General features: G+C 41.6%; 1 protein-coding gene across 5 annotated transcripts in view; it reads right to left on the minus strand.

Moving 5' to 3' along the window:
• PITPNC1 (phosphatidylinositol transfer protein cytoplasmic 1) overlaps positions 1 to 25,689 on the minus strand; it is a 253,667-nt gene that overhangs the window by 168,551 nt on the left and 59,427 nt on the right. Inside the window, exon 1 of one of the 5 annotated variants that reach the window (XM_043905087.1) lies at positions 20,536 to 20,879. The exons of the other annotated variants lie outside the window; for them this stretch is intronic. The gene's annotated coding sequence lies outside the window, so the exon portion shown is untranslated. Of the gene's footprint in view, positions 1 to 20,535; positions 20,880 to 25,689 lie in introns of those variants that run through there. 5 annotated transcript variants of the gene reach the window in all.

Consider the following 25,689-nt stretch of genomic DNA (forward strand, 5'->3'; position numbering starts at 1 on the left):
CAGAAAGAGAGTACTAGAAATATTTGAAGAACAGCAACGAACAATAACTGATAGCTTTTCAAAAACACTAGAAATAAGACTATAAAATAGGCTGGGATTTTTTTGTTTTGTTTTTTCATGTAATTCTGTTGTCAAAGTGGATATAATGTTCTGGAATTCCATCTGGCTGACAATACCAAGATGTCAGCCTCTAGGCTGAGAAACCTTTATCCCCATCAAGGTTGTCTTTACAAGTTCAAGTTTGCAGCCCAGCTCCATATATCATTCTGTCTTTTGTAAGCATTTCTTGAGGTCTAAGAAGTAAAAAAAATAAACTTTTACTATTTGATTTTTGATAGAGGTTTGCTTTTTAAGAAGGAAATATGACTAATTATTAGGATCTGCTGCACTAGTAATAGTACCAATCTTTTCCTGTTTTATCTCATTATTTTGGCATAACAGGATATCAAGCCAGAGAAGTGTCTAGCTTTTCAGGTTATCTAAAGCAATCTGAGCTAAAATCCAGATGCTTTCAGCCATTAATTTTTTTAAAATCAGAAATGTGATTTGCCAGTTCAATCAAATGTCTAAATGGAAAGCAGGCAGCTGTTGCCTGCTGTTATCTAAGATATCATTCTGGCTTTCTTAAGACAGACTTTATGTTGATTAATATATAGTTACAAACTGCTAACTCACATTTAATTACGTATCACTGTATGCAACATAATGTTCCCCAAGTCATTAATCAAGACAGTCACTAAAAACAGGTCACATCATTCTAGATTTGAGTTCCCTCATGTTGGAAGAATTCTATAGATAGATGTCATTAGATTGTCTTCTCTTTTATCATTTGTCTTGACCAGCTAAACGACAGGACCAGTCATCTATCTGACTAATCACTGGGAGTAAAATCAAGGTCATAGCTTTGATTCTGACATGGGCTAGTGCTTACCATGTGTTCTCCCCAGCAGTCGATGATGAAATAAGAACTTAAGTGCAAGCATTTATTTGGGAGGTGAAAGGAATGGAAAGTGATGTATGGAAGGGAAGATATAAGATAAATGGTGTGTTTCAAGCCAATTACCACCCTGGGCAACTGAGTTGAACCTCACTAGCAGAACCTGCAAAAACTACGTAGATGCACACCTTAGACTTACCCACTCCAAAGGGTGAGGGAGCTGGGTTATTTATATACCAGTCCCTGTCAGTCATTGTTTGGGCTGCTCCTGGGAACCAAGTATTGCTTCAGGGGCAGCAAAGTGATCTATAGGCCAGAAAAATCCTCAGGCCAAGAAATGCAAGTTCTGTAATTCAGAAGTCAGGCCAAAGAGCACTGAAGTGGTAAAGATGAAAGAATATTGGCAGGGTACCAATCACAACTACTATAGGACAGTATTAACCCATCAGGTAGTGGCCACCAGCTCTGAGCCTAACTCCAGGCAAATGGCTTGTTATTGGTCACTAGAAGCATCAGTATTGAGTCATACATGCCTGCATTTCCAAAGGTCAACTTGTGATGTTAAAATAGTGGCAGTCCAAGAGGAAGATATTTTTAATACACTTTGTAGTAATAAAATTAATGGTGAACCATCAAGAAGGGCTTCCCAGGTGGCTTGGCAGTGAAGGCTCCAAATGCCAATGCAGGAGATCCATGGGTCAGGAAGATCCCCTGGAGAAGGAAATGGCAACCCACTCCAGTATTCTTGCCTGGGAAATCCCATGGACAGAGGAACCTGGTGGGCTATATAGTCCATGGGTTCGCAAAAGAGTCGGACACAACTTTGCAACTAAACAACAACAGCAAGAAAAAGTTAAAATGCACAGAACTACAGTTTTATATCAAAAGCAACATTTCCCAAAGTGAAAACACTCAATCCCCACTCTATCACATCATCTTGTTTTACTATCTTTTCAGCTTTTATCACTACCAGAAATTACTTACTCATTTATTTCATTTATGGATTTACTTGTCTGTAGTTGTTTCAACCACTTAGCATGTGAGAAGAGAGACCTTGTCTGTCCTGTTTACTAGTGTGATCCCAGCATCAACCAGCATGTGTGTGTGTGTGTGTGTGTGTGTGTGTGTGTGTGAGCCGCTCAGTCATGTTCAGCTCTTTGCAACTTCACGGAGTGTAGCCCGCCAGGCTCCTCTGTTCATGGAATTCTCCAGGCAAGAAAACTCGAGTGGGGAGCCATTCCCTTCTCCAGGGGATTTTCCTGACCCAGGAAACTGAACCTGGGTCTCCTGCATTGCAGGCAGATTCTTTACCTTCTGAGCCACCAGGGAAGCCCTGGACGCTCAATAAACAGTAGTTAAATGAATGAAAGATTGCCTTTCCAGAGAGATCCCAAAGCCCATGGGCATAGCATAGGCTCTGAAAAGTTCTTTATCATAGGACATAGTTATTTAACCTAGCACATCTCAAATTTATTTAACCATAGAACTTTTTATTTTTTTGGCCACACTGCACAACTTGTGGGATCTTAGTTCCCTGACCATGGATTTAATTTGTGACCTCACAGTCAAAGTGCAGAGTCTTAACCACAGGACCACCAATTCCCAACCATGGAACCCTTTTATCCTGGAAATTAATTTTCCATGGGAATAATGATAAATACTAGTCAAGAGATGACAAAGCCAGCAAGACTGAGAATAACTTTAGTGAGTGTGACATGGTTAATAAACTGAGGGATACACTAGAAATATTCACTTCGGGAAATTCAAGAGACTGAATGAAGTAAAGGCCACTCCTTAAGAAACAGAAAAAATTCACAATATACGTAAGTCAAATCATTATACTATTCACCTTAAATTTACACAGTGTTGTATGTCAATTATAGCTCAATCAAACTGGAAAAACAAATAAATAAGCAAGAGTCTGGTCTTCCATCAAAAAAAGAAAATATCTCACATGACTACCAATGGGGGCTTCCCTAGTAGCTCAGCTGGTAAAGAATCCGCCCGCAATGCAGGAGACCCAGTTCAATTCCTGGGTCAGGAAGATCTGCTGGAGAAGGGATAGGCTACCCACTCCAGTATTCTTGGACTTCCCTGGTGGCTCAGACAATAAAGACACCAACGGCTGGCCCATTTCTAGACAACGCTGAGGTACAATCCCATAATAAAAGGTGCTCAGGTAAATTTCATCCAATGGTAACTCTTGCTCTGACACAGGCTCTTTTATGTTTTAAGTTTTGATTTACTATGACTTGATTTGTTCCAAAGCAAATTGGGGGCTTCCCAGGTGCCACATGTGGTAAAGAATCTGCTTGCCAATGCAGGAGATGCAAGAGATACAGGAGATGCGAGAGATGTAGGTTCAATCCCTGGGTCTGGAAGATGCCTCAGAGAAGGAAATGGCAAGCCACTCCAGTATTTCTTGCATGGAAAATTACATGGATGGAGGAGTCTGGCGGGCTACAGTCCATGGGGCTGCAAAAGAGTTGGACACGACTGAGCACGCACACACACAAAGCAAATTGAGCCTAGAGATAGGGCAGGCTGACTGACTACTGATAATAGACTTACCGGCAGGCTTTGGTTCGGGTTTGTTTCATTGATAAATCTACAGAAGTTATACCAGAATATCTGATATCGTGGAAAGAGGTTAAAAGTATAGTTTAGTGGAAGAAAGCAGCTGATAATAAATGTGTGCCGTATGATCTTATTTTAGTATTTAGTATTGTATATATAATCTCCCTGGAATGTCAGCTCCATGCAGACAGGGGCTTTTTGTCTGCTTATGCTCTATCCCTAGGGATGGCACATGGCAGGCATTCAATAAATATTTGTTAACTTCAAAAATAGATGTTTGCATAGAATGGAATGTTTACACATGCAGTGTATATGCAAATATATTCAACAGTGCTTAACTCTGGGTTATCAAGTCTGTGGGTACTTTCTGGTAGACCTGTATTTTTCTCATTCTTACAAGGAAGATATATTGCTTTTGGAGTCAGAAAACAAAGACTTTTTTTACAGTGATGGCTCGATTGCTGCTACCACATCTTCCTCCCCTTTTCAAGACCCATTTCAGTACTTTAAGGTCACGCCCAGCTCTCCTAGCTCCACAGAGTCTAGAAGCATCAGGCAAATGAGAAGCTGCCTCCACTTTAGATAGGTGTGGACCTGCACTTTAATCTAGCTTATTCCACTACACTAGTACTCATTCTACAGACTTATCAAAGCAGGATATTTAGAAATTCTGCAGATCATTTGATCACTCTCTAAGTTATAAAGCACAGAACTAAACCTGAAAGCTGTAAAGGTGATTTAAAACTAGAGCTCTTATGAGACTGCAAATTTGTTGCTGAGACTCAAGTGGAAGGCACTGAAGTTGTGCCATTCATCTTTCCAGTGATGGGTGAAGAGTATTTAGAGTTCACAGTCAGTAGCTTAGCACCTTCTCTGATTCCCAAAAACTGGGGCTCTAACACTTGCTCACTTGTGATGGGGTCTTCTGACACAAGGAGTATTCTTCATTGAAAATGCAGAGCTCCCACCTAAGGAAGAGGGTCCTTGTTCCTAGAAAATCCTATGTCCAACACTTGGATCTTACAAAACATCCACATTAAAGAACAGCTATTGAATTCCCCACTGGGTTCTCTTTTTAACAAAAGGATTCCAAATATGATTGGATATTTTAAAAATGAACTGTAAAACTGGCAATATCTACTAAAGCTGAACATACAACATTTCAACTCCTGAGAATATCACCAACAAAATACACAATATGTTCCCTAAAGGCACTACTTTTAATAACTCCAAACAGGAAGCTACTCAAAGTCCCCAGAAGAATAAATAAATTGTGGCATCTTCACACCATGAAAGACACAGCAATGGGAATGATCAAACATACAACAATAGGACATGTCTCACAAACACAGTGCCGAGTGGAAGAAGCCCACTACAGAAGATCACGTACATGTGATTCCATTTAATTAGGTTCTCAAGGCATAAATTCTATCTGCAGCATTGGGATTCAGGACAGTGGTTATCCTGGGGTGATGAGAAGACAGGAATGAGGCATGAGGATCCTATTTCTTGAGCTGGGTGTTGGTTACCGTTTTAGTTTTCATATCAAATTGCTACAAACTTGGTGGCTTAACCCAACACAGATTTATTCTCTCAGTTCTAGAAACCAGAAGTCAGAAATCAAGATGTCTACAGGGTCAGGGTCCCTCTGAAGGCTTGTTGGGACCATCTGTTCCTTGCCTTTTCTAGTTTCTGGTGGCTCCAGCTGTTCCTTGTGGCTGTATCTTTCAAATCTCTGTCTCTATTTTCATGTGGTCTTCTCTCCCGTGGCCTCTTCTCTTCTTCTGTCTCTTGTAAGGACACTGGTCATTGGATTTAGGGACCACCCAGGATGATCTCATCTCAAGAGCCTTCATTTAATCTCAAAGACCCTTTTCCAAATAAGATCACATTCACAGGTTCAGGAGGACATCTCTTCCCGGGAGCCATCGTTCAACCACTACAGTTACTTGGGTGTGAAATTTTACCCAGTGATGCATACACGCACTCTTCTGATTGTATGTTATATACCCACATGAAGACAGCTTTTAAAGACAGCTTACAACTTCTCAGAAATACATTTGTTATTCACCATGAGGCATCTTGCACACATCTAAGGAAAAAGAAGACCACAATCCCTGGCATTTCATTGGCCACAATGCCTGCAGAATTTTTGGCTTTTTACACCCTCCCATCCCACTTCTGGCTCTTAGCAGAATGTACAGAAACCGCACAGCAACTTCCGTGTATGTTTTTATTAACTGACTTCCCCCCATCCTCCACTACCCAAAGTGGTGAAATCTTTTAACAAATTATATGCCAGGGGCCATCAGAAGGTCTGGGTTCTGCACTGTGTCATCTCAGGGAACCAGGCTGTCATTTTAGACAGATGTTTGTAAACTTGGGGATTCCTTGTGTGTGGACTTGGGTGCCTCCAACCCCAGATGGCAGGGGAAGCAGCCAGTGTTCCCTGCCCAGATGACCCAGAAAACGTTCTTAATGAACCGTCCAGCGTGACTCACACTGGCTCCCACATCTGGCAGATCTGGGTTACATCACTCTTAGTCCTCAGTGTCCTGCGGGTTCCTGGGAACGCACTGCCCAGAGTCAAGTGCACCAGCTGCAGCAGCTGGCTGCATTCACACGCCTCTCTGCGTCATCCTGACGGCCACACACTATGGGGCTGGCTCCAGCTCCCTGTTCCAGAGGCTGAGTCGGCTGCCCCCCAGGAGGCCGCCTCCTCTCACTTTCCCATGGGCTTAAGAAGTCACCATGGAAGTAAAATTCCATGCCAGAGGTGTCCAGGGGAGGACTACATTCTCTGCTTTTCTACACTAATAGCTCCTGGCACTATAATTCAACATTAGCTGTGTTAAGCTGCAGAGAGGAAAAAACCAAACATAAAAAACCAAACCATTCACATTTCTCAAATAGGATTAGAGGAGAGAAATAAGTATAAACTTTGAAAGAATTTCCAAGAAGAAATACTGATTTAAACAGCATGTAGCACAAGATGGATGGTGGCAAAGAGGTGACAATTTTCATGAAGACGGGGGCTTCTGAGTCCTGCTACGTTCTCTCCATCACCACGCCTGTGGCTAGAGAAGCATGCAGGCTACAACAGGAGAAAAGGGGGACATAGCAAGCAATCAGGTCCTGTACTCCTCACAGGTTCTCATGATACTTCTCCTTTTTAAAAAGGGCACCTATGAGGAGCCTACAGCCAGGCTGACTGAAAATCAACACACAACTCCCACCACACCACACACAAGTATGAACAGGTTATATAAGTAAGCCAAGATTTAGAAAACAGTGTGGAAGAGGAGGAACACACCCACACATGTATCTGTGTGCATGTTTTCCTTAAAAACATGTAACAGGATTTCCAGTATCTTGAGTTTTCTGTCATTGTGCTGTTTCTCTTCAAGGCCAGTTTGTTGGAGTGCTTTGGTAGGATTCTCATACATGGTGATCTATAAAATATGGCATTTTTTCTAATAAAAAATTCAATTCACAAAAAAAAAAATTAAAAAGGGCACCTATTACTATATGATCCAGCAATTCCACACTTTGATATATATATATCTAAAAGACTAAAGTGCAGGGAATCAAATAAATGTCTGTATACTCAAGTTCACAGCAACATTATTCACAGGAGCCAAAAGGTAGAAGCAATCCATCCATCTATCAACAGAGGAATGGATAAAGAAAATGTGTTCTATACAGATAATGGAACAGTATTGAACCTGAAAAAGGAAGGGGCATTCTGACATAGGCTACAACATGGATGAACCTTGAGGACGTTATACCAAATGAAATAAGCCAAAAAAAAAAAAAAAAAAAACAAATGAAATAAGCCAGTCACAGTACAAATACTGTATGATCCCACTTATATGAAGTCCCTAGAATAGTCAAATCATAGAGACAGAAAATTGAATGATGGTTGCTGGGGGTAGGGAGGACACAGAGTATTATTGTTTAATGGGCACAGAGTGTCAGTTTTGCAAGATGAAAACTTGGAGGGATGGTGGTGATAGTAGCATAACAATGTGAATGTACTCCAGGCTACTGAAGTGGTTAAAATGCTTAAGATGGTATATTTTTTAGCAAGTAGGGGGGCACCCAATGAGTGCCTATCATTTACTTCTCTCTGGTGTTGGCAAAGGTTATTGAGGACAAAATCACAAAGGTAGATGTGTCATCTATAAAACTGAAGTCTGAGGTTCATGCCCAACATACCCCAGAACACTGAAATCTGTTTGGCAGGACTGACTGACTCAAGAAAGAGTTAGAGAGCCTCGTGACTCCTCTGGGGATACATTGAGGGCCGGCTGGCAGGCCTTGCGTTTCATGTTATATAATCACCAAGCTGCCAGTTTCCAAACAAGACGAGGTGAATTCTGATGTGCTCCGTGTCTATGAGGTGTCAACTGATGATTAATTCCCAAATAACTTTATCAAGGAGCCTTTTTCTAACTCCCAAATGCAGTAATGTCATTTATTTGTTAGTTGAGAAATCTCTTGTTTCCTCTTTGGTGGGTTGACTCAAATGTATTGTGAAAGAGGGACTTATTTTTCATCTTTTCCTTCCTTTTGGCTTGGTATTCTAGGGGCAAAGAACATATTCAACAAGGAGAACATTCCATCGCCAATGGCTCTTTTTGAGCTGCTCTGTAATCCACAGCTTTCAAGTGAGTAAGCTTTCTCCTTGACTAACATCTCTGCGGCAGACAGAGAAGGAAAAAATGTGCAGCTCTTTTCTGATCAGTGGTCCTAACCCGTTCTTTCAGCCTGTGATGATTCTATACAGGGGATGACTTGTGAAGACGTTTTCTAGGGGAAGTCACCTGGGCCCTAGAGGCTGGTCCCCAAGCCAACGTGTTTGAGCTCTGGCCAGGCATCTACAAAAGCTTGTCATGCTTCCCCAGCCTCGGACCGGCAGCCCCAGAGCACCACTCACACTTGACCCAGAAAGTCTGTCCCAGTGATTCATCAGGAAGCCCAAAGTTTGGCAGCTGGAAAAATGTAAACTTTCTGCTTTAAGAATTTGCAAATTAACAGTTCTACCAGAAGTCAATCACTCAACAGGAGTTGGATTAAGTACTTGGACATCCTTCTACTGAGCTCAGACACAGTGAAACCACTGACTTGTTTCTTTGGCATAAGGTTTTGCAAGACAAAATAAATTTCCCTACAACTGAGCAACAACAGAAAAGGGGAGAGGTTCTTGTCCATGGAGGGAAAAGGAAATCTAACTTAAACAATATGACTGATTTGTGATAAATTCTAACCAGTGTCCATATTTTTATGGGTTCTTTTCATATTGATATTTATGAATCAGTTCCACAATACTCCATCATATAAGACATGCCACCTTGGGGACTCCAGGAGACAGCCTGAAGAGCAAAAGGGAAGCCGGTTTACTAGGTGCTCCTAATGGCGACCACCTGCTCCAAAAGCATAGACATTTTTCAACTATATTCCTCATTACATATCTGAAGTCAGACACATAAACGTAACCCTCCTGCCTCCCCCGCTCCCACCTCAGGTTTGCCCCATAAATGGAAGGAAAAAGATCCCCCTTGCTTGGACAGAAAGAAAAAGACTCCCCTGCTTATAATTGCCATGGGGTACTTCATGATTTCCATAAGGCTCTTTGGAGTCAACGGAACTCTGGAACTATGAAGTGGTCCACGGAGTATGTGGACAGCAGCATCCCAGCCATACATACCACCCCAGATCAATGTCATCTTCTCAGGTCTCTGTGTGCAGACATAAGGCTAGCAAAACTATTACACACATTGACATGGGAGGAGGAAGAAAAGGTGTATTTTTCCACCCTTACTCCTTAAAAAGCGCCCTAAGCACTGTATGTTAACTTAACAGCCTATTCCTTTCTTGGCCCGTAAGAGAGAATTCAGCTCATGAAATTCCACCATCAACTGATATTGAGTGTTCATTTATAATGAACACATACAGCCCAACAGTGAGATAATATACTGTATTCCAAAACACTGTTAAGGCTCTCAATACATTCTCTGGCTCACTGAAATAGTGGAATGACCACAAATTGTGTAAAAAGAGAAATTTCTTTGTACATTCCAGAATAAAGAAAATAAAACCTCTACCAGCAAAACTTAGTGCTTAATAACTCACATACTGAAGTTTCCGTTTAATCAACTGTGACTTTTGTTATTTCATTTAATATATCTAGAAAGAATCACCAAAAGAGTAATTTTAATATCACTTCTAAATTCAATTAGACTGGTTACATTTTTATGGTAGAGTAACATTCACAGGGCCATTCTTTAATACACAAGTTATTAAATCCCACAGTCCCTTAATCCACACTGCAGACTAATCTAATACATTTAAGCTGCCCTTGAGAAGCCATCTCACAGCGCAGGGCTCACAGAGTGTGATCGCTTTCGCTTTTCTGACCCAAGAAGTAATTTTTTTCCCCTCTTGACATCTTACGACGAGTCATCTTTAATAATGTTTTTTCTGTAGTTCTAATGTCTCTCAACTCCTGACATGCCAGTCTGACTTGGCAAGTCTGTTCTTCTCCCCCAGAAACATCCATCAACTGCAGCTATTGCTGACTCCCAGGCACATGGTCTGGCAGATACCCTATTACAAAATAAACCCACAAATCCAGATGAAAAGCCGGACGCTTTCTGGCATGCTCCACACACTTCCCACTGTGCCTGTGACAGATGCTCCCAGTAGCCTGAGGACGAGGAGACTCACACACACACAGACACAGAGAATCTGGCCAAGTGGGTGGAAGTAGGTAAGTCACCGTATCTTTCTGAGCCTCTGTTCTTCCCCTATTTGTAAGATGGGAATACTGATTGTATCTACCTTCGTTGATGCAATGACCAAGAGTCAAAAGCAGCTTTGGTACTTAGGGTGTCATGTGAAGTTTTTATCAAAATCTTTAGTCTGATTTCTGAGGGAACTGGACTAATTTTTACAGGTCCAGACAAATAGGCAAAGCAAGCACCAGCAAGTTCTAAATCAGGGTTCTACTGCTTTAAATATTTTTTTCAGAACAAGGTCAGATGTAAATTAACAATGACAGCAGCCCCTAGAGGATTAAGCCAGTTTATGTGGTAACTGAACTAAAGATGAATTCTTTAATACAAAGTCAAAATGGTCCCAATTTAGAATGACAAGATAGTTCAACAAGGCTTATGTTTTTAATCTGGAAAAACTTGACTATAAATGATCTCAAGCTTAACAGAAATCGAATTAGGCGAAGCTAGACAGTGAGAACTAACACAAGCATCTACCTCATATGCACTTTCTGAGCTAGTTATTATGCCCATATATCAAGCAAGGAAACTGAATAAAGAAAAGGGTTAATAGGGATAAAGGGAGAATGGCTATTTTATGACAATCAACAATGTTGGCTACATTATACTACTCTTCCGTTACTTACAGAGCTATATTTTGAAAATTAAGGTCTATATGCTATTCAAGTAGAAAAATCAAAGTATAAAGTACTAGGTCTGCACAGGTTACCCACCAATTCAAGCTGTTGGTACTTCCCTGTAACTTTCCATTCTATCATTCTGCCCTCAGACGGGTAGGTAGGTGATGGACACATGGACAGATGGATTTATGGTCTTTGAAATCAATAAACCTATAGGTCATAAAACATTTTCCATAACATTTGTACCAATTAAACCAGAATCACACCCCCAAAGACACAATTCATCTTAATATTGATCAAAAAAGAAAAAGAAAATTATTTTTAAAGATGGAATAACTTTTTAGCTCTGACCACTTTACAACAAGAAGAAAATCTTTTATTTTCATAGTCACTGTGAGATTTCAACTCTCAGTGCTCAACTCTGCAATTTTCTATGTGTTGGGCAATGAAACTTCTTTTAGAAGACCTACAATTTGAATGGAACTCTTAACAATAATTTATCAGTTATTTTAAAAATAAACTTTAAAAAATAGAGTTTTAAAATATGGTTATCTGGAGTAGGGTATTTCTAGACTTGTGTGGAAGGCAAACCAGAAATATACTATAAAGAGGGCTTTTTTCTCCTTTGGATCTGTGTTGGCAATGAAACTTCTTACAAAATTGGCTGCAAGTCTGATTTCTGCCCCAAATGTGTTTATTTAGTACTACGAATCCAGAACATCTCTGCAGATGTTCAGTAGACAAAGCATTAAGAAAGGGGCAGGGAGAGCTGGGGTATAAACATGGTGCCCTCACTCCCACTTCATCCTGATGCCAACCCATCAGTCCCATGGGTCAGGAGCTGTAAAATTATTGCCCTCTCTTCACTGGAGTTTCTATCTGAGGCTCTTGTCACTGGTGGAAAGCAAGCTGGCAATCCACAGAGGCATAAGATAGAGAGACATGGCATGGTGTAGGACACCGTGACTTGAGGATAGAAAGTCAAAGCCATGGTTCTGAATTTTGCCATAAATAAATGATCTGACCTCAGTAAGTGACTTGACCTGTTTGCATCTCAGTTCCTCATCTGCAAAATAAGGCAAGTGGATCACCTAATTTTTAAAATTCTTTCCAACTCTAGAAATCTTTATTATAAGGATAAGTACAATTTACAAAACAGTAATTTTCAAATCTGGGCCTCATTTTCAACAATTCTTGTCTATGGGGCTTCTGCATCCTGAATTTCCTGAAGCCAAACAAAACAAAAAACCCCAAAGCACAGAATGATTCTTGATGTCTTCCTTCAAACATTTTGTTGCATCTCATGAACTATCAGGGAAGTATTAATGCCAAGTCACAGGCATTTGGATTCCAGTATGCCTTAAGGGACCATATTTGGGGTGGATTAAAGAAGAGACTAACAGTAAGGACCTACTATATGGCACAGGTAACTATATTCAGTATCTTGTAATACGTTATAACGTGAATATAAATCACTTTGTTGTACACTTGAAACTAACACAACATTATAAATCATCTATAGTTTAAAAAAGAAAAAAAGAGACTAAAACCCACCTTTGACTTTCAGAAGTTTAATGTATAAAACCAGAACACTTTTCCAGTTTTGTTAGCCTAAATGAAACAGATTTGAAAAATCTGATGCTAGGTAAAAGATATGCAAAATCTGATCCTATTGTGAAGGAGGTAGTATATCTTTGATTACTAAAAATATAACAAAGATAGAAAATTTTCAATCCAAAGGAGGAAAAAAAAAACTCTTTATACTTCTGGTTTGCCTTCCACACAAGTCTAGAAATATTCTACTCCAAATAACCATATTTTAAAACTTTAAAACTATTTTTTAAAATTTATTTTTAAAACAACTGATAAATTATTGCTGAGTTCTGTTCAAATTGTAGCCCTTCTAAAATATTCTATGTTAAAGATCACTACAGATTTAACAAAGACTTACAATAAACAACAGCTAACTGACAGTCAATCAGTACCTGACTGTTAGGTCAGTAGGAAATCATGATTCAGATCCCCTAAGGTGTAAAGGGGGATCACGGTGCTGTAAAATGTCACAAAACACAAATAGTTTTACTTCTTCCAAAGGTACAAGTAATTCTTGTATTTCAATGAAACAGAATTGCAAACTTTTCAATTGACCCTTAGCCTTATTCCAAGATCCTAGCCAATTTTCTCCTCTGCATTGATCTGGCTCCTCTTTTGGCCCTTTGCATTTAAGTCTTTGAATTGTTATTGGCCTAGTTACTATATAGAATTGTAAATCCCTTGAAGGCAGTATCCAAATTTTATACTTCCTTGGTAAAGTTTAACTCCTAAATGAACTGCCCTCTGAAGACACCAAATCCAAAGCTTTATCCCTTTAGGAAAAAATTATATTTTCTTATACAGGTAACACCTTTAGCAGAGACTGAAAACTTTCTAGCAAAATTCATCTTCTCCTTCCTCCATAGATTAGCACTGTCACTGGCCACTTAGATACCTGTCAGGATGTTGTTCTCTGCCTGCCTTGTGGTTGGCAGTTGGGTGTAGCCGTGTGACTGTTTCTCTGGTGAGGGGTGTGAGCTGAGGTGATGTGTGCCACTTTGGGAGCAGAGTCTCTTCCACTCCCCTTCTTCCTTCTTGTGACAGCACCCAGCCTTGACCATGTACAAGAGGACAAGGCCATGGGGAAAAGAGGAGACACAGGATAGAAGGAACCCAAGTCTGTGAATATCTGAACGGAACAGAACCCCCTGGAATACCTATGTCAAACTGCTAAATGAGAGAGAAATTCACTATCTCCATACTGTGGATTCTTAGCAGTCTGGATTTTTACTCTAACTAATACATGCCAAAGATGGAGCAGCTCTATACAGTAAGCAAAAACAAGACCGGGAGCTGACTGTGGCTCAGATCATGAACTCCTTATTGCCAAATTCAGACTTAAATTGAAGAAAGTAGGGAAAACCACTAGATCATTCAGGTATGACCTAAATCAAATCCCTTACGACTATACAGTGGAACTGACAATAGATTCAAGATATTAGATCTGATAGAGTCCGTGAAGAACTTTGGACAGAGGTTCGTGACATTGTACGGGAGGCAGTGATCAAGACCATCCCCCAAAAAAAGAAATGCAAAAAGGCAAAATGATTGTCTGAGGAGGCCTTACAAATAGCTAAGAAAAGAAGAGAAGCTAAAGGCAAAGGAGAAAAGGCAAGATATACCCATTTGAATGCACAGTTCCAAAGAAAAGCAAGGAGAGATAAGAAAGACTTCTTAGTGATCAGGGCAAAGAAATAGAGGAAAACAACAGAATGGGAAAGACTAGAGATCTCTTCAAGAAAATTAGAGATACCAAGGGAACATTTCATGCAAAGATGGGCACAATAAAGGATAGACATGGTATGGACCTAACAGAAGCAGAAGATATTAAGAAGAGGTGGCAAGAATACACAGAACTGTACAAAAAAGATCTTCACGACCCAGATAACCATGATGGTGGAATCACTCACCTAGAGCCAGACATCCTGGAATTCGAAGTCTAGTGGGCCTTTGGAAGCATCACTACGAACAAAGCTAGTGGAGGTGATGGAATTTCAGTTATTTCAAATCCTAAAAGATGATGCTGTTAAAGTGCTGTACTCAATATGCCAGCAAATTTGGAAAACTCAGCAGTGGCCACAGAACTGGAAAAGGTAGTTTTCATTCCAATCCCAAAGAAAGGCAATGCCAAAGAATATTCAAACTACTGCACAATTGCACTCATCTCACATGCTAGCAAAGTAATGCTCAAAATTCTCCAAGCCAGGCTTCAATAGTACGTGAACCATGAACTTCCAGATGTTCAAGCTGGATTTAGAAAAGGTAGAGGAACCAGAGATCAAACTGTCAACGTCCGTTGGATCACTGAAAAAGCAAGAGTTCCAGAAAAACATCTACTTCTGCTTTATTGACTATCCGAAAGCCTTTGACTTTGTGGATCACAACAAACTGTGGAAAATTCTTCAAGAGATGGGAATACCAGACCACCTTATCTGCCTCCTGAGAAATCTGTATGCAGGTCAAGAAGCAACAGTTAGAACTGGACATGGAACAACAGACTGGTTCCAAATAGGGAAAGGAGTACGTCAAGGCTGTCTATTGTCAGCCTGCTTATTTAATGTCTCTGCAGAGTACATCAGGCAAAATGCCGGGCTGGATGAAGCAAAAGCTGGAATTAAGATTGCTGTGAGAAATATCAATAACCTCAGACATGCAGATGACACCACCCTTATGGCAGAAAGCGAAGAACTAAAGAGCCTCTTGATGAAAGTGAAAGAGGAGAGTGAAAAAGTTGGCTTAAAACTCAACATTCAGAAAACTAAGATCATGGCATCCGGTCCCATCACTTCATGGCAAATAGATGGGGAAACAGTGGAAACAGTGTCAGACTTTATTTTTTTGGGCTCCAAAATCACTGCAGATGGTGACTGCAGCCATGAAATTAAAAGACGTTTGCTCCTTGGAAGAAAAGCTATGACAAACCTAGATGGCATATTAAAAACCAGAGACATTACTTTGCCAACAAAGGTCTGTCTAGTCAAAGCTATGATTTTTCCAGTAGTCATGTGTGAATGTGAGAGTTGGACTAAAAAGAAAGCTGAGTGCTGAAGAATTGATGCTTTTGAACTGCGGTGTTGGAGAAGACTCTTGAGAGTCCGTTGAACTGCAAGGAGATCCAACCAGTCAAGCCTAAAGGAAATCAATCCTAAATATTCATCAAAAGGACTGATGCTGAAGCTGAAACTCCAATACTTTGGCCACCTGATGCAAAGAACTGACTCATTGGAAAAGAACCTGATGCTGGGAAAGATTGAGGACAGGAGGAGAAGGGGACAACAGAGGATGAGATGGTTGGATAGCATCACCGACTCAATGGACAAGAGTTTGAGCAAGCTCTGGGAGTGGGTAAAGGACAGGGAAGCCTGGTGTGCTGCAGTCCATGGGGTCACAAAGAGTCGGACACGACTGAGCGACTGAACTGAAGAATACATGTGTATGTATAACAGGAAGGATGAGAAAATACGAGAAGCAGGAGAAAAGCCACCTGGACCCTACACCACCTAATAATTATTAACCTCTTGACTTTTCTCTCTATCTATAGAAGAACCACATACATGTGTTTTTCTACAGAAATACAGCCTCTCTTACTTCATATCATCTTCTATCTATTAATATTTTTCTTTCTTGTTTTTGGCTGCAGCTTGCAGGATCTTAACTCCCTGACCAGAGATCGAACCCAGGGCCCCGACAATGAAGTGTGAATCCTAACCACTGAACCACCAGGGAATTTCCTAATATTTTTCAGTATCAAAAATACATACATTTAATCTTTTTTAAAAAGACTTATTTTGTATTGGGGTATAGCCAATTAACAATGTGATAGTTTCAGGCAAACAGCAGAAAGACTCAGCCATACATACACAAGTATCCCTTCTCCCCCAAATTCCCCTCCCATCCAACTAAGCAGAGTTCCATGTGCTATACAGCAGGTCCTTTTCGGTTATCCATTTTAAATATAGCAGAACATACATTTAATCTTAATGGCTATATAATATTCTACTGTTTGGATTTATCAAAATAAACTCATCTATCTTTTCATTGTTGGCCATTTGCATTTTTTCCTCTTAAAAATTCTGTTATAAACAACACTGCAGAGAATATTTTTGCACCCAAACCTTTACATATCCATCAGGTTCCCCCCGCCCCAGGTCTCTATTCTCAGTATAAATCTGCAAAGATGTTCCCTCTTTCTCGGGGCCTGCATTAAATCATATGTCTGATAAGTATTTATAAAGCTGCCTTCATTCATTATATTTTTGAGCAAACTCCTATTTATGTTTTGTCAACCGGGAAAACCAAACAAGGTCCAGCTCCCACTCGGCACCTGGAATGAATAATTGACTCCCTACACATATAAGACAAACTCTCCCTGTACAACGCAGTCCTGGCTAGTAACATGCACAAAAAGGAAAGCAGTAGTAAACCTTGTTTCCTGCTGACAAACCTTGATCTACATCTGTGTTGCCAATTACTTGTTCAACAAACCTGTTACTTTTTTGGAAATAATAAATAATTCAGAGAAAGTCGTTTTGAATCCTCTGACATCTGTTGCTTGTATGACTCTGAATTATTCATCAGTGAGCATAAACAGCATTAATTAAAAAGGGCTGAGGCAAACCATGGAAATAGAAAAATGAACACTGCAGAAGAAAATGCCTTTACTCAACCCATACCTCACTTGTCATTGACAAATATCCAAAGAGCCCGCCAGACCTAGTAATTTAAAGGAACTGGTACACTTAAGATATCAGAAGGCAGGATCTAAATGAGGAACACTATTTCAGGTTTCATGCTTTTTTCCCTCCTTCAGAAAAATCACCTTCTTTGACTTGGTCTCTTTCAGCACTCTACCTGCTCGTTCTCTGGGTCTGAGTGTTGTGGTATTCAAAGGGAAAGGAAATTTACTAATTGAGGTGCAAAAGAATTGCAAGAAGTGTCCCAGATCAAGTCATCCTATCCTCATTTGTACACCGAGATTTAGAAATATTAATGGAAGAGGTCCCCCAAATTAAGAGCGGCTCAATTCATCTGGCTGCCACTGCCTGATCATTTATTTCCATGACGACATTGGCACTTCCTCTCAACCAAGTGCTTTCTTGTGGTAAAGAGCAAAAGAAAAACCTCACAGCCTGGCTGCCTACTCTACCCGGGTGGCCCTGGGCTAATTCTTCCCCTAGTCTGTCTCTCTGCATCGGGAGAGTGATATTAGATTCAGCAACACCTTCCACTGGAGAAAAGCCTACGGACTCTGTGTGTGGAGGGAACGTGTGAGCAGACAAGAGTTTACGCAGAACTGTTGGTAAACATATGCCTCCAGAGGTGGGGCCCTGGGTGTCTCAGTAACTGGTTTCTCAGGGACCAGAAGAAACAGGCCTCTCTGGAAATGCAGGGTGGCGGCTGGGGGGAGCTGCAAAAGGTGGTTTGAGTCAGAAATTTTCAGAGAAACCCATTCCTTTGTCTGGCTCTGGTGACTTGCTCAGTGAGGATTTCTGGACTCCGAGGTAACCTGGACTCCTGCTCCCCTCACCCTGGTACCAACTGCTGGGGTTGTTGTGGGCAACAGAGGAGAAACACTGAGCAGAGAACAGAGCAGCCAGAGAAGGAAGGGGGAGGAAAAAAAAAACTACTAGACTGAAGAAAGCCACAGCCCTGTTTAGGGTCTTTTCAAAACCTCTGAAATCAGAGGCATGACAAGCAATTGGCAAGGTCTTCTTGGTGGTAGCCACTAATGAATGGCTTCTGTGCAAAAATGACCACTCCAGTCTCTCCAGATTGGGTGCAGAGAGACCTCCCAAGGCTTCCAGAAAAAGAGAGACACAGAAATCCTCCATGCACTTTTGAATCCTCTTTCAGTAACACCCTTTCAAAGGATTTCACAAATGGGGACAAACCTCCCCTGTTTTTTTCCCAGTTTAGTTTGTTCCTGCAAGGAGGAAGGTTGGAAGAGGGAAAGGAGATGGTGGAGGGGAGCGCAGAAGAGGGGAGAAACTGCTGGCTCTGCCTGGCTCGGAACGGCCCTTCATCAAAGGGGGCTTGTTCTTAAAACGGCAGAGGACGGGTGGAGGAGAAGCCAAGATGCTCAGTTTCCCAAAAAGAGTTTGAACAGGGACTTCTGTGTCTCTTTCAGGCACTACCGAAAATGCAACTACGAATTTAGAAAAGATCACTTATATAGCACTGGATTTGAAGAAATGAACTAAAAAAAGATCTCTCTTAGAAAGACAATAGATGGATTTGCTGGGTAAGAGGTCCTTCCACCGAAACCCAAGTTCAGCTAGGATGGATGAAGCCTGTTTGTAATGTCTGAAAGTTTCCCAGATGCCCACACAGGCTTTATTTTATTCAAATATTCAAAAAACAAACATTGACCCAGAGTACTTTCTCTTTTGGAAGAAAAAAAAAAAGCACTACCTCCTTCCTTTCTAATCCAATCCGGCTTTAAGTTAGAGGTAAAGTGAAAGTCTTAGGGGATGAATACAAGGTGACCGTTTCTCATGGCAGGATGTCATAGCTCTTAACAGGAAGAGCCTGGAGGCACCCAGACTGGAGTCTTGGTTTGGTGATGATACTATGATGCACCTAGAAATTGGGAGTTGTGAAAACATTCTACATGCAAGTGCTGAGAAAGACTTTAAGGGGGAGGAAGGGAGCACCAGGGTTCTCAATCTAGGAGAACCCACAGGGCAGAGGGAAGCCAGGACCCTCAACAGAGGTCACCCCATCCTTGAATGCTGTCTGAATGGTAAAAATAAAACCTGGAGTCACCAGCGGAGATACCAATGGGCAGCTCAAACTTGCCTCAGAGGCAAAACCCAGTGTTTCTAAATTTTACCTCGGAATCTTGTTACAATGCGAATTCTGACTCAGAAGTTCTAGAATGAGGCCTGAGATTCTGCATTTCTAACAAGCTTCCAAATGATGCTCTGCTGCTGGTCTACAGACCATACTCTGAGTTGTAACAGTTCAACCCAGGCAATACATTAGAATCACTGTAGTTCTGAAAGGGAAATCCCTGACTCAGTCCTTCCCATGACCAATTAAATCAGTATGTGTAGCAGTGAGGCCAACCACTGGGATTTTTTTTTTTTTTTTAAGTTTCCCAGGTGAGTTTTATATGCAAGCAGGACTGGGGACCCACTAGCTGGACTATTCTGACTCTCCTTATCAACTAGGTATGTGGACCCAGGCAACTTAATCTCCAAGAATCTCAATTTGATATCAGAAAAAGGGGATATGCTGGCCAAAATGGATTGGTATAGAAACAAGCATTTCTGAAAGCACTTTGAAAGAAGATAAAATACAATAGTTACTTTATTCAAGTTCTTAATTTCCTTGATTGGAATGAGTTCATAGTCCCTGACTAATCAGATTTCACAAATATCAGATGCATGCTAATTCTATGGAATAGAATGGTTTTTAGCTGAGATCTCCCTGTTGTTCTGTTAATGCCCCAAAGCCCAGTGCGTTGGGCTTCTTTCTTAAATGACAATCCCGAGCTCCCTGGGTGCAAGAAAGGTCTTCTGCTGCCAATTTTGGACTTTTGTGCAATAAACAAAGCGTCCCAGGGCATCGGTTCTGCCAGCCACCAACAGATGGCATCAGTGGCCGTGCAAGGTCCTCTCAGCTTCGGCCTTGGCCTTGTTCCTTAATCTGTCACGTTTGCTATCTATGAAATACAATGTCTTGTTAAAAACTAACTGAAAGTTAAAAAAAAAAAAGAAGAAAGAGTCAAAATGAAATGCAAGTGTCTTTGGATAATAAAACAAGAGTTATAAACGAGTAAGAGACCTCAACATCTCCAACTCACTAAGAAAACAATTTTACCAGCAACAGGTACCCAAGCTAGGCTAGTGTCATGTTGGATTTAGAACAAACAGGCGTGCAGAACCCCATCAGTGAGAAGAGCCTCTTGTCCCTAGCTGATAGCACACTGAAGTTGCTTCTCAAACCCACACAGAAGACAAAACAACCCACCACCATGAGGCAAGGCTATAACCTCAACAACACTCACCAGAACAAAGACCCTCTGAGAAGCAGAGCTCCGCTTCCTCTGTGACACAGGAGACACTCTAGGGGTCACAGTGGGGAAAGAAGGGATGATGCTCCTGGCATCTACTGGGTGGAGGCCAAGGATGCTGCCAAGCGCTTCACAAAGGACAGGGCAGCCCCTTGCAACAAAGAATGAGCCAATGTCAACGGTGCTGTGGTTCAAGAAAGCCTCCTCTAGAGGCCAGGAATTTCAGCCAAGAAAATTTAAATTCCAAAAGTCAATTTCCTACTGTTGTCACCAAAAAACATCCTGACGGGGAAGACAAAAGCTAATTAATGGGAACTCCCTCCTGGAGACAAAAATCAACCCTCCCAAGCCTTCTTTGTCCCTGTTTTTGAGTACAGAGTGTTCCTTGTTTTTGCCAAGCTCCCCCCGCCCCCCGCCCCCCGGACCTCATTCTCACCGGCATTCTCAGGAACTATGCTCCCTCCACCATGACCTACTCCTGAGCTCTCCTTCACCACCTCCCTCTATCTGTTTCAGAGAGGCTGTTTCCCCCTCTCACCTAGAGAATAAAATAAACAGGACTCAAATAACCTGTTGAGTCCATATTGATATAAACAAGTAATTGGATAAATAAATAAATGGAAGAGAAGGAACAAAACATCCTCACAGAAGAATTCCAAGTAATAAATGTAGAAAAGAATGAAAAAAAAAAGAAAATCACTAGCAGAGCGCAATGGTAGTAATGGCTGCTGGTCAGATACACTGGTGAAAGTTCAAAGTTTTTAAAGGAGAAACAAGATACTTGCACAGCCTCAAAGCATCTCTCCAAAAGCATTTATTAATCCCTTTGGGGGTTTTAGCACCTGTGAACAACCTTGTTTTCATACTCCTCTCTCTACTGGGTAGAGCTTTCATTTCCTTCCCCTTGAATATAGGCTGGATTCAGTGACTCACTACTAATGGATGGAACAGGTCCCAGGGGCAGCTTTCTAGAATTATCAGGATGACTTCTGGCAGTTTTATTCTTAGAGGTCATTGAGATATCTTGACACAATATCCAAATGCATCACACACCTGGGTGTGGCTGGCAGGTGACTTTGGTGCACTGATAGTGTAGCATTCACTCTGAGTGACATTAATTTGCAGAGCAAATCTGGCTGAGGCATAGGCAAAGCAAACCTTATAACATGCCTAAAGTGACAGGTTGGTGTAGCAAAAGAACAATAGCTGGTTCCCAAATTCAGAATTTTTTTTAACAGCCATTCACTTACTGACCACAACCATTTCAAAACCCTTCGTGACAACATCCATTAAATTAATACCCCAGTCACTCTGCATCAGAGTAAATATGAAACAGGTACAACTGAAACCTCTCCCACCAGTCCACACCTCCCTCCCCCCATCTTGTATCTGGAAATCTGAGGTCAGGGAAAAAAACTGGATGCCTCAGAGTTCTTTTCAGCTAAAATGCAAACAAGAGCAGGTTCAAGAAGCAATCAAATGAACCTTAACACAAGAATGCCAGCTTGTTATTTTTCAAACAGTAGGGTCAAAGCCCTGTTAATAGGAGGAAAATTATTGGGGGCAGAAAATTAATATTCACTGCTGAGTCCTCTTTACCATGAGTTGACTCTGGAAGCAAGTGTTTGAAAGATGGATCAGGATGAAAGCGCTACCATCTCCCATCCTACCAACACCAGGGGCCACCACTCCTCCCAGAGCCAGGGGACCCCCAGTGGGGTCCAACTCAAGCCACAGCAACCAGAAGGCATGGGCATCTGATTTGTCTTTCCGGTGTCCAGGAGTAGGTTTTTCAAGGGAGCAGGCTGAGGACACTGCATTTGGAAGGTCAAAGGGGTGCTTTGAAGAGAGACACTTGGAAGAGTGGTGAACTGTGTTGAAGAGCAGGAGTCAGAAGAGGCGAGTGCCTGGCCCTATTCTCTGCTGAGTAAGGCCAAGTGCCCTGCATGTGTGCTTTACCGGGAAAGGGCTGCTCCAAGTGTTGACTGCTAATGGGTCCCCTCTGGTCCCCTAGTCTGTAAAACTGTCTTTGGCCTACAGGAGTATCTCCACCTGGAAGGTTATACCTACCCTGAGGGAGGCCCAGAACCAATCAATGGCTGACCTGGGAGAGGGGAGCAAAAGGCTGACCCTTGGGCAAGGGGACACAGAGCTCCTCAATAACCCAGCTAAAACTCACCTTTCCCCCACCGCCCCGCCACTCTCTGCTGTGCTTAGTCGCTCAGTCACGTCCAACTCTTTGCAACCCCATGGACTGAAACCCCCCAGGCTCTTCTGTCCATGGGGATTCTCCAGGCAAGAATAGTGAAATGGACTGCTTTGCCCTCCTCCAGGGAATCTTCCCAACCAAGAGATCAAACCCAGGTCTCCGGCATTGCACACGGATTCTTTACTGTCTGTGCCACCAGGGAAGCCCCACCCTGCCACTCTGCCCACCCCCAGTCCCTGGGCTAACACATCGTCTCCATGCAAATCCCTTGACTTCTAAAGAACCTGACCCAAGATACTGGGAATTAAGCTTCCTTGAAGTTTTGGGGCAGGGGCAGGTTTGGTAGATCCTGGGAAAAGAATTTCCAGTTGAAGGACTCCAGCGCTTCCTTGAGAACAACTAGGCAGAAAAGACTAAGACCCAGGCCCACTAATGCCCCAAACACTAGAAAGAAAGCTCATGTCCTAGTGCTTCCTTATTGCGATTGAACAAAGGATATCAGGAGATGCATCCCCCATATCTGGGTGACAGAGCCATGTCCTAAAAAGATCCTACAACAAAAGGCTGATTTTGCTAGTTACTGGACACCATGTACCCAAGCTGGGAAAAGCTAAATACTGGCAAATCCAATCTCACAGATCACTTATAAGGCAAAAAAGAGTCTTTTTCAACAAGGTATTTACAATGAGATTTCGCACTGGTGCTAGCATTGCAGCACAGATGATCTTTCCTTGGTGTTTTCCAAGGCTGTTTCCTCTCTACAGGATCAGCAGGAAACTTTCTCCTTTATATACACTCCCCACTGCCTTCCCTCCTTTGCCTTTCTTCCTGCCCCGTGCTCCTCGTGGGGCTTCCTAGGATTACCTCCCCAGTTCTCATCTTAGGGCTGACCTCTGGGGATCACTCTAGGACAGTGTACATCCAGCAACGTAAAACCTTAAAATCTTAGTTCCAGAGCTCATACTCTAAGTGAACAGCCCAAGAATGTAACCTAACTAGTTGTAACTTGCTAAAGTACTTGATTCTTGGGCAAAGTAGTTAAAAGCCAGAGAGTTGTAAAAGAGTGGTCTGAAACAGCCTAGGAATTTTTTACAACTCATAACAATGTGCTTCTTTAGTGCAATTTTAAATTAGCTTTCATAAATCTTGCCTGCTCTATTATATTTCAGATGTTGAATTTAGGACAGTGTTCAAAGATTTTTATGGGGCCAGTTCATGGTTCCAATTCCAATTTATCATTATTCCTTTCCTGACTTCCTTTTGGAGTTCTCCAGCATATGGGTCCTTAAAGACTAAAGAAACCAATGGTTTAATCAAAGAGAAAATGTTCTGTTTCCTCCATTTAGAAATTCATTGAAATAAAGATGAAGTCCATCCTGAACAGCAGGACGTTCTGAGAAAGCCATCAGTCTAAATGCCTTTATGAATAACTATTATGTTAGAAACTCAAAAGATCTTACATCTCAGCCAGATGAATAATCAGGCCACTAGGGAACACAGGGAAGAAAATTAATATAACGCGGGTCTACACATTTTTTTTCTCTGCTTGTCTGAACACATGAAATATCTCTTTACTTTTACCACCAAATACATATTCAGGTAGCTTCTCTTGGTATCAGTGATGCTTCTCAACTCTAAGTTAAGGACTTCTGGAGGCTGAATTTGCTTCCTCCGACCTCCAAAGCACTACGAGCATGCGTGTGTGCTAAGTCACTTCAGCTATGTCAGACTGTGCGACCCTGTGGACAGTAGCCCATCAGGCTCCTCTGTCCATGGGATTCTCCAGGCAAAAATATTGGAGTGGGTTGTCACACCATCTTCCAGGGGATCTTCCTGACCCAGGGGTCAAACCCGCGTCTCTTATGTCTCCTGTATTGGCAGGTGTGTTCTGTGTTCTTTACCGCTAGCACCATCTGGGAAGCTCCCAAAGCACTCTATGAAGTACAAAATTATTATAGCATGAATACAACAACATCCTGCTTAACTTGTAAAAATTGATGGTATGGGCTCAGGGAAAGCTCAATCAATATTGCCATAAATGCATATTAACGAACTACATGCCACAAATTCAATTAAGAAAGTGATTAAACAGTATTGAAACTAAGTATTCAAAAAAAACAAAATTAACCCAAATCCAGCTTTCAGTTCTCCCTACCTGTCAATCAGAGGTACAAAGAGAAAAACCGGATGCGTGTTTATCTCTCTTTAGCTACTATAAACTGTTACTTGCTATGCAAAGGCATCTATAAGTCCAGATTACTACAGGATGCTTATCGTCTTAAAAAACACAAGTGCTAAATATAAGTACTACATTACATTATATACGTGTGTGTATATATATAACTACAATCTATGTATTTGACTATAATTATTCAGTGACAGGGAAGCCTGGTGTGCTGCAGTCCATGGGGTCACAAAGAGTCTGACCCGACTGAGTGAACTGAATCGACAGATTCAGTGATCCGACTAATCATTTTTTCCCTGTAACATGCTATTTAGAAAACACTATTACATCATGTAAATAATTTCCCTGGCTCCACCCCAATTGCATAAAAGCAGTCAATGGCAACCCACTCCAATATTCATACCGGAAAAATCCCATGGACAGAGGAGCCTGGCAGGCTACAGTCCAAAGTGTTGCAGAATTGGACACAACTGAGCAACTGAAGCACAGCACAAGCCAGCAGTCTTTTTTCCAGCACAATGTGTTTGGAAGGTGCCTGCTATGTGGTGTTCTTGTCCACATCACCACATTTAAGCAAGCAACAGAAAAACAGGAAAAAGAAAGGAAAAAGCAAAATTGTAGCTAAGCTCCCTCCTCCCAACTCATAATCAGCAAAACACTCTCTCTTGTCAAAGGACCAAACACATGAACTTCAACGATGAGAGCCTGAGAGCCGACAACAACACAGTGATCTTTAAATTCAAGCAGCACACTG

This window comes from Cervus elaphus, chromosome 5, assembly GCF_910594005.1.
Source record: "Cervus elaphus chromosome 5, mCerEla1.1, whole genome shotgun sequence".
NCBI lineage: Eukaryota > Metazoa > Chordata > Mammalia > Artiodactyla > Cervidae > Cervus > Cervus elaphus.